Source organism: Rhipicephalus sanguineus, chromosome 4 (genome assembly GCF_013339695.2).
Source record: "Rhipicephalus sanguineus isolate Rsan-2018 chromosome 4, BIME_Rsan_1.4, whole genome shotgun sequence".
Taxonomy (NCBI): Eukaryota; Metazoa; Arthropoda; class Arachnida; order Ixodida; family Ixodidae; genus Rhipicephalus; species Rhipicephalus sanguineus.
The window spans coordinates 72,194,497-72,203,957 of NC_051179.1; the positions used below are offsets into that span (position 1 = coordinate 72,194,497).

Genomic DNA, 9,461 nt, shown 5'->3' on the forward strand with positions numbered 1-9,461 from the left:
TGCGCGTTAAATATCCGGGAGTTGAAATGATTCCGACTCCTCCATTATAGGGTGTCCTCCATGGCTGCAAATGGCCTTTAAATTTGTGGCTGTTTTCGGGGACACTTGCTTACGGAATTTCACGGACGGCGAATTGCGAGTGGAGTTTGATCTAAGACTCGACGTTGCGTCAGTTGCTAAAAGCGTCTTCGACGATTCCTTCCTTCGGGTGCAATCTCAACGACGGGAATGCCACGTGACGTGCTTCGGTGCACGGAAAATTATTAAACGCGACAGTCGCTGCGTATCTGAAGAAAAAAAAAGGAAAAGAAATTACTCACGCATAAACATGATGGACAATGGTCTTACAACTTTTATTGCTTGTATATCCTGGTAAAATAAAAAAGGCGAGTTTGGAATATTATCTCACGATATAATCTGACTAATCACCTGGCAACGATGGCTTTCAGAAATCCGGAGCGCCACACGCTCTCGACAAAACATTTTTATTTTTATGTATTGTCATTATCACAGTAATAGTAACGGTTATACGCTTTCATAAATGATTCATATGGTCTACAGCTGTGCTAAGTGACGCGAAGTGAGGAAGTTTGCTTTCCCCTCACTAAGTGTTATAGTGCGGGAAAGCCAGCTTTTAAGGCACTTGTTACACGTACGCTCAGACACTTGAGTGGCTGTATGAAATAGGCAGGCGGTTGTGTCTGAATTTCTAAGGCACATTGCGACACTTCAACGGTGCTAGAATGAACTCTGGGGCTAGTTTTTGTCAAGCTTTTTTTAATGCGAGAACGAGAAATAAGTCAGTCATCTCTGGGCCCTTATCGTTTTTGCAGACTGGGATTTACACGAACACGGCTGTTCGCATAAATCCAGAAGCGTACTGCACACTGTTCCCATACTTGTTGTGCCGTACGTATGGCAGCTTGTGTGGAATCTATTTCTATTTTCTCAATTTGCCAGCGCGAAGTGTACAACCACTCCCAGAGAGGCTCCTTTGTGTTGTTTTGGCTCGTTGCTGTTCTTGCTCGCTTTCCTAGCTACCGCTCCATAGAAATGCACCTATTCCGTTTTTTTTTTGCTTTTTTCGTCAACTGGATTTATTTTTCTCGCTCCTAAGTTCGGCGACAGCTAAGTGCGTTTTCACGCGCGTGCGCGTCGCTTTTCAGAGTGCGCGTATTTGCAACAGCGGTCGCTCTCCTCTTATGTGTACACGTATACCTACGCATCTTTTATTCCTGGGCTCCATCTTTGCGCTTTCAAAAGGAAAAAAAGAAAGTGGCCAAAGACAGAAACGGAGTAGATCTCGAAACAAAAAGAAAACAAAAAGAAAATGGGGGGGGGAAAAAAAAAGCACCACCCGAGGGGACCTTTCGAGCACGGCGCGTGCGATTTGGACCCCTTTTTCTCCTCGGGCCCGTGGCGTCCTCGCATTCTTGACGTGCTCTGCGAGCGAACGTGGATGTGGGGAGGCTCGATCCTTCCACGCTTTCGCGATGGCGTGCTTACGTTCGGATCTCTAAAGGACGGCTTTAGTGGCGACGCGGATAGATCGGAGTGGGACGCTTGCATGCGCACCGGACGACCGAGCAAGAAGCAGCTCGGTATCTTTATTTCTTAAAAATTTTTTTTCAAACAAGAAAGCTCTTTCCTCCAAGCTTTTTGTTCTCTAAAAGCAAAGTGTGAGAGCACGCGCGAGATATAATGCAGCACGTATATATATATATATATATATATATATATATATATATATGGACGGAAGACAGCCGGCACGTTTCGACCCTGCTTGAGCCATACTCTAAAAAGAAAGGTCATTTGACTCATTTTTGAGCGTTCAGGCTTGCCACGTGTATGACTCTTTAAAGAAACACGGCAACTCTCTTTGGAGAGTTGTGTGACCCAGAAGAGAGTTAACGTGCCTATTTAAAGAGAATCATATACGCGGCAAGCCAGGACTCACCGAAAGGAGTCACACATACTTTTTTCTTTTTCTTAGAGTGCGCTAGTATCGGCTGCCTCCGCACGCTTTCACTCGCACTTCGGACATGCGCGGGGCGATGTTATCGCGCTTTATACGGAACCTCACGGCGACGGCGCGTTGAGCGTCCGTATATTTGTCACCTCAATAAAGCGCATAGTATATCTAAGATCTTGATGCACGCTACCTCGCTTTGTCGATGACGTAGCATTTGGGGTTGGGAACAATGCAAACGCTCTGAGAATAGAGAAATCGACAATTGTTTTTAGATTTAATGCCCGCAGTCTTGACGTTATAACAGCGGACCACCAATATTTGACGTCGTTTAGCCTTTATTTAAGCCAAGCCTAGAGGACACGTTGGCTAACGTTAGCCAGTAACGGTCCTGGTAGTGTGTGAGTAAATACTGTGATTGAGGTCACGTGTTAAACCTGCGTTGCCCTCGAGGTCGGCCCATATTTTTCTCAAGAAATCTTCTTACCCTCGTTACCGAATGCGGCGGAAGATATAAATGGAGAGTTTTGTCTTCAATATCGTTTCCGCTCGGCGCTTCGCGGTTGTACGATAATGAGATCGTTTTATGCATATTGCCAATTTTTATAAGTATATGAGCAACGCGTCAAGAACTGTTGCTGGCGCAGAGGCATAGAAACAGTCGCTACAGAAACGACGAAGCAACGACGAAGGCAACACGGCTCTGAGTTTTCTTCTTCTTCTTTTTTTTTTCTCAGTGCCGTGTTTGTCTCATCTCGTCATCGTCAGGTTCTTAGAGCTTTTTTTTTTTTTCCTTGCCAAGTTGAGTAATATACCAAGTAGCTCAACTCGACACGCTGTGTGCGGCAGAGAACGAATCAACGATCGTATAAAGTGGTCTGTAGATGGAGGTGTGTATGAGAGCACGCGATGGAGGCGTCGTAATAGATTATTCTCTCTCTCTTTCTGATCTGCGCCTCGCGGTTGAGTGCTCCTCCAGTGCCTCGCACGCTTGTCGCGTGACGGCCGTTTGTCGGCAGCCTCTCTTTTGAGCGTCACCTGCCGGAACCACGCCACGTTGAATCGATCGTCAAGCAGCCGTGCTGTTCTAGAGCAAGAACAAAAGTCGAGATCTGCACGAGATAAAACGATCCCGGGCTTCGTCTTTCTCTCTAAACATAAATTTCCGCGAGTCAGTTTTGTAATTTTATTTTTAATTTCGCGATGTCGCCAGGTCTCGGCCCCGCACTTAGTTTTTAAAAATTTAGCGCGAAGGCGCGGAGTGGCGGTGATGACTGGCTCTGAGTTTTGTCCTTACTCTCCGTGGACGGTTTTCGCATTTTTTTTAAATTTAGTGAACTGTAGCCTTGAAATACCTTACGTGGTGACAACCGAACGGTCGGAGTGTAAGAGGGAAAAACAACGAAGCCATGACTTTCTAAAATCGATGTCATATATATATATATATATATATATATATATATATATATATATATATATATATATATATATATATATATATATATATAGTGCATGCAGGATACTGGGCCTAGCAACGTCCACTGTAGAATATTGACGAAGAAATTAATCTTCTGCTTTAAAAACTAAACAAGAAAACAAAATAATGAAGTCAATAGGGGTTTGGCGCGCAGCCTAATTTATAGGGGACGCAAACCAATAGTTAGGGGAGCGTACAAAAGAGTACTAAAGCGTACAAAAGAACGCAGGAAGTGCGTGGGACTTTAGGTGCGCGCAAATGTTTGACTACGCTGTTTCTAACTCTCCAAGACTCCAGGCAAGAAGACAAATGATTAGTCGTTGAAGCCACTAAGAGCAAGTTATCAACGCTACCGGAAATAATTTTTTGTGCGACACGCGCTGACTTGGTGAACTCTAAGAGAGAGAGAGAGAGAGAGAAAAGACCCTCGACTCTGTTTTGCGAGTCCTTACTTGCCACGTGTATAACTCTCTTTAAAGAGTAACGTGAACTCTCTTTGGAGATTGTTGTACTCTCTTCGGAGAGTCGTGTGACCCACAAGAGTGTTAAAGGGGTCATGCAGCACCCCTAGGGCTTGTTGAAAAAACACAACCTGCGGAAAGCTGACACGGCTATGAACTGCTCTGCCAAATATTGCAGTCGTGAGCGCCGCGTAAAGGCTACAAGCGGAACGCGAAGTTGCTGTTTTCTCAGGCGCCCTCTTTTCACACAGGGGGCTTCTCACTCTCGTCGGTGGGCGGGGCGTCTGCCCGTCGACGTACGCGATCTGCCTGTTCACGTCGCAAAAGACATAGCATCCTCATTGGCCTATAGCCGACATAATCTAGAGCGGCGTTCTGATCAGATGCGCTTCTTGCCACGGGGTGCCGCCACTTGCCGGCGCCGCACTCCTCAGTACACGGTAGCCGCACTCGCGCGCGCTAATCACAGCGGGAAAGCGATCGCGTTTCATGACGCACGCTGACGTAACTTCGTTCCCCCGTGCCATCCCTCCCTGTGTAGCTTCCAGTGCGCTCGTCGGCACGAGAAAAGAGAGAAAGCGCTGAGAGCGTGCGCCAAACCCCCGTAACTCCGCTTATTCTTGACGGATTCGAGAAATTTTTGCGGCAATCGATTCGGGAGGCAGTAAACTCTGATACGGAGGTCATAACTTGGAAAAGTGGTTCATGACCCCTTTAACGTGTCTCTTTAAATAGAGTCATATACGTGGCAAGTCAGGACTCTCCGAAAGGAGTCACACATACTGTTTTTGTTTCTTTCTTATAGAGTGTGTGTGCACACGTTTCGTAAGTGCTTTTGTTACACGTATAGACGAACACATACGGTGATGCGTCCTTAGTCTTTATTTTATTCCCTGAGCTTCTTTCCACGCGACAAACACGGCGCGAGGCGGTGGGTCTTATACGATCGATTTATTCCGTTGTCTTATTACGCATGCAACCGCTCCGCGGACGCGTCGCCTCGACGCGTCTCGTTCTTCCGGCCTTGGCGTATACACAACAGCGGGCTCTGCTCGCTTCGTTTATCATCTCCAACCGCGCGTATACCAAAGCCTCTGTATGCCTGGATGAATGAATTATTTCTTCGCACCGGCGGCCGGGCGTACGAAATATGTTGGGAGGAGGCGTTTTAGCTTCCAGTGGCGCGCAACTGATTGCGAGGCTTTACATGGGTGCAGCCCTTGTCTGTCTGCATGTCCCAAGCGAGGCTTTCGATGACGAAGTAGCTGGCGGCTCGAGTGAATGGAGGGCAAGCGACCGAGGTGGATGCAGGGGACGCGGTCGTGATGGTGGTGTGGTGGTGCGAGTGCTGAAGCGTGATGGCGAGTTCCCTATATATATTTGCAAAACAGCGCGAAAAACGAATACTCAGGAAGGACATACAGGACACCGCTTGGTCCTGTCTGTTCTTCCTGTGTCTTTGTTTCTCGTGCTGTTTTGCAGTCATGAAATCATACCAACCTGACTCACAACCAGACCCCTTTAGAGCTCCCTATTTAAGATCGAAAATGTTTGTACGAAGCACTCCATCGTTTAGGCTTCCCGCACGACAGAGTGAAAGGGTGTGTTTCCGCGTGGATGCTGCATACATTCACAAAGTAGGTGTTGCGACTACTCTTCGGAGTTTTTAAACGCTACGGACCTCACGTGTGACTGGTGATGAGTGACACTCATATCGGGGCGTTTGGTGGGGTGGGGGCCCGACACAGCGCCGTATATACGCGGGATGGCTCACGGGCCGCCGGCATATAAACGGTTGCGTGCAGCCTGCCTGCGCCTTCTCATTCGCCTGCCCGTGCTTCGCTTTTAAAATTGACCATGTTTTCAACGTAAACTGAAAGGAGGAAACCGGACGGGCAATTGCTTGCATGTATATATGTATATATATCGCTAGGCTAGATCCGCCTGTCCGCGGTGGTGGGTATATAGGGGTATGCGAATGTTGGGAAACTTGAAAGAATATCGAATCGGTGTCCCTTACGATTCGGCGTTTGTGACCTATAAAGTACCTCTGAGACCACAGTTTACTTCCCATACAGAACGCTTCGATGGGTGCACTATATCCCTTCGTTTCCATGTCCGCTTGTGCCGTATAGAGTTGCAGACTAGTTGCTCCTTATCTCGGATGGCGCGCCCGCTGCAGTATCTCCCTCTCCCCCGTGCCAACGCCTTTCACGTTCTCGGCGCGGTGAACGGGAGCAGCTCGGTTATCTTGGACTTGCGCGTCCCGGCGGCACGCGAGCGGAGGAGACCGGGCCGCAGCGAGCGAGGCGAGATATCTGGATCCTCCGGGACGCCAAGGTTGCAGACGCCGGGGAAATCTGGGCTTGGCTGCAGTGTCTCGATGTGCGAGTGCGCGGCGAAGCTTGTCGGCACTCTGCAGCGGCCGGAGTGTCCGCTCCTCCGCGGATCCGGTTTGAACAGGGACCTCCTGCCTCGTACAGACATCATCAAAACTTTAGGGACACGAGAAAAAAGCTGAATATTTCCGCTGCTTCGGCGGACAGTCTTTTAATTTAGATTTCCGGCCTGTTCTAAAAGACGCTATCAATATGTGCTGTACAGTACGACCGAATTGCATTCACAAATTGATGAGAAATTCAATGTTTTCTCAAAGATTGTGGTCCCTTAAACTTTTGACTCCGACTGTACACGCATGGTGCGTAACACGCGTTTCCAAAGCGATCAGTACGACCAGGGTACGTAAAAATCAAGTATACAGACATTGCGCCATTGCAATGCCTATAATTTCCTTCTTTACACCGCATTATACTTCTCTTTTTCACAACCGGAAAGAAAGAGAGAGAGAGAGGAGAGAGAGATTGAGGTCCAGCAGTTATTGAACTGCCTACCGGGTCCGGACGAAATTTTAGTTCTCGCACGGGTGTTTTGCGCTATAGTTTTACATTTGCGCGCTGTAGTGGTGAAGAACATGCCAAAGGAAGGTTCGTTTTCGACCGCGGTTGCCGCATTTCTATAACATGGAATACTGTTAATACTGCCAGGCTTAGTGAAGCTTGTGTTTGTTAAATTCATGTAGGGATTGGATGCTTTAGCCCTTTGCGACACGACGTCCTCATTTGGAGACACGACTCACTTTTGCCATTTCCGTGCATTATTGGCAAGGAAGACACCGCAAGCACTGAGATAATGGTAAATTAAGAATTCTTGTTGCCTGAATTTACTTAATATTACTTCTGATTGAAATATTTTGCTACACGCGGTCGCTTTGGTGAAGGCAATACCGTGTTCTACGAGACGTTGGACGTGGGGCGTTTCAGCGGGAATTTCGAAACTTTTTTACCTTTTCAGGAATGCTCGCTGCCAGCAGATAAGTGTCGCATGTAATTTGAGTGGCTCGTTGAATTCGGTTTATGAAGAAATATAGCATGACTGGCTTTACAGCCATTAGATAATTATTTACGTTGTAATTACGATTAACTGCTGTAAAAAACGCTATAATTTATCCTAACACTTCCATTTGCTTTAAAAGCTTGGTATCCAGGACCTTTGCATCAAATTACGTAAATTTCACGCGTTTATGGACAGTCATTCCTAATGCGTGTCGCAAAGTGTTAGAACTGAAAAAAAAAGAAGGGAAGTCTAGTCAGTCTTCATCGAATGCTGATGTTTCGGGGACTACTCATGCCATATAGAGTTTCCTGTAGATGCAATATAGAGGGAACTCTGGCACTTGTCTCTATGGGAGCTGCAACGCATGGCGCTTCAGCCAGCATGGGAATGATGGGTAATACACGGATTTGTCTAAACTTCGTTCTTTCGGCTCCGTTTGGCTCCGCGTTGCCTGCATCCGCTTTGTCGCAAAACGAAGTTCAGCAAAATCAGCAGTTTCACTTCACCACTTTAACTTCTTTAGGCTCACCGATTCAAATCTGGTCACGAAGTTCACAACGATCCATTCTTTTATCCGAAACGAATGCCACAACACAGCAATAAACAAAGCCACAAGTGCGTTCGAAGCCGTAAGCACGAAGATTAGGCAAATCCGTGTACTACCCATCATTCCCACGGTAGCTGGCTGATCGCAGCGCCAGAGTTCACTCTATGTAATTGTAGGAAACTCTCATGCCGTTGCTTTTGCAGTGGTGCCATGGCGAGAAGCGCTAGCGGGGCTTTTCATAGGCGTTCGTACGTGCGACGACCTTGCGCGTACCTTGGAAACGAGAGTGGTCGAATAGCGGTCGGTGTTTCCGGTCGTTTCTGAATCACGACTCTGCAACGAGCCGCGACATAATAATGATGTCTTCGTTCAAGATGATAGCGCCGTCGGGGTCAGTGCCGGCGGTCGCCGAAGAGTTCGCCGTACACTGCCACGAGACTACTCTTCCTTGTTGAAATGGCGAAGGTTTTTTCTGATGTTGTAATTTTCTAACATATCTTTTTTTTTTCTGACGATGTCTATTCTACAGAGTTCCGTCGAATGTTTGCCGTTTGGAGAGCACACTCTTATGTACTAAGACGTCGGTGCCAGTTAGCGGAAATCTACTGCTGGGGAAAAAAAAATAATAAAAGAATACTCCGAGGCACCCAGCTAAAACGGCCTTTCTAGATCGCTGTGCATCTTCTGCATATCTAACCTTATAAATTTACAATAAGGAAAAAAAGTACTATTTATCTGGCATTGAGCCAGCTTTGGATGAAGCTTTAATACTTGTTATGGATAGAGCGTGTTCTTCTACTTCGTCTTATTATCGTCATCATCATTATGACGATTATTATTATTATTATTATTATTATTATTATTATTATTATTATTATTATTATTATTATTATTATTATTATTATTATTATTATTATTTTAAGAAAACATATGCTAGGTTGCCAATAAGGAAGAAGATAGAGAGAAGTTGAAGCAGAAGGTGGCAGACCACCCCCGCCGTGTTGTGTCGGTACGGGAGGTAGCGTCCTTTTTATTAATTAAAATAAATAAATCAGTGAACCAATAAATAAATCTTTTGTAGTAAGTATGTGGGAATTGCAGTAATACTCAGGTGCACTGGTGCAAAAACTGGTCGCGCAGCTCCTAACGCGTATTGGCCAGTGAAATGGAAAAGAAAAAAAAAAAAACATCTGGGGGAGAAAAAAAAAAAGCACCGCAGCCGGCAGGATTCGAACCTGCGCGGGAAGATCCCAATGGATTTCAAGTCCATCGCCTTAACCACTCGGCCACGACTGCGCACGTCAGCGGCGTCGCAAACATACGGCGTGCACTGATGCGGCTGCTTTCCCTCCCTCGCGAGATTGTGTCGTCGGCATCCGCGGGAAAGGGTTGCCGAAGAAGGGAGGAGGAAGCGCACCTGTCGGGCGGGCGGCCGCTGCGAGACTCCACCTGCGCTCAACAGGTGGGGCTACGCGCGTCGCCACGATAAGGTCCCTCCATAATTTATTGAGGGACTTTACGCCACGAGCCTCCGAGAGTAGCGCGCTACTAAAGTCGCACGTCTCGAGGGCAGCTCGTTAGTGGCACGGGCTCGCGCGCCCGCGCCTTCATCTC

At 47.1% G+C, this 9,461-nt stretch overlaps 1 non-coding gene across 1 annotated transcript; it reads right to left on the minus strand.

Annotated features, from left to right (window-relative positions):
• Positions 1–9,061: 9,061 nt before the first annotated feature.
• On the minus strand, positions 9,062–9,143 carry Trnas-uga (transfer RNA serine (anticodon UGA)). Its single transcript has one exon. It is a non-coding gene; the product is annotated as a tRNA-Ser (tRNA).
• Positions 9,144–9,461: the final 318 nt, after the last annotated feature.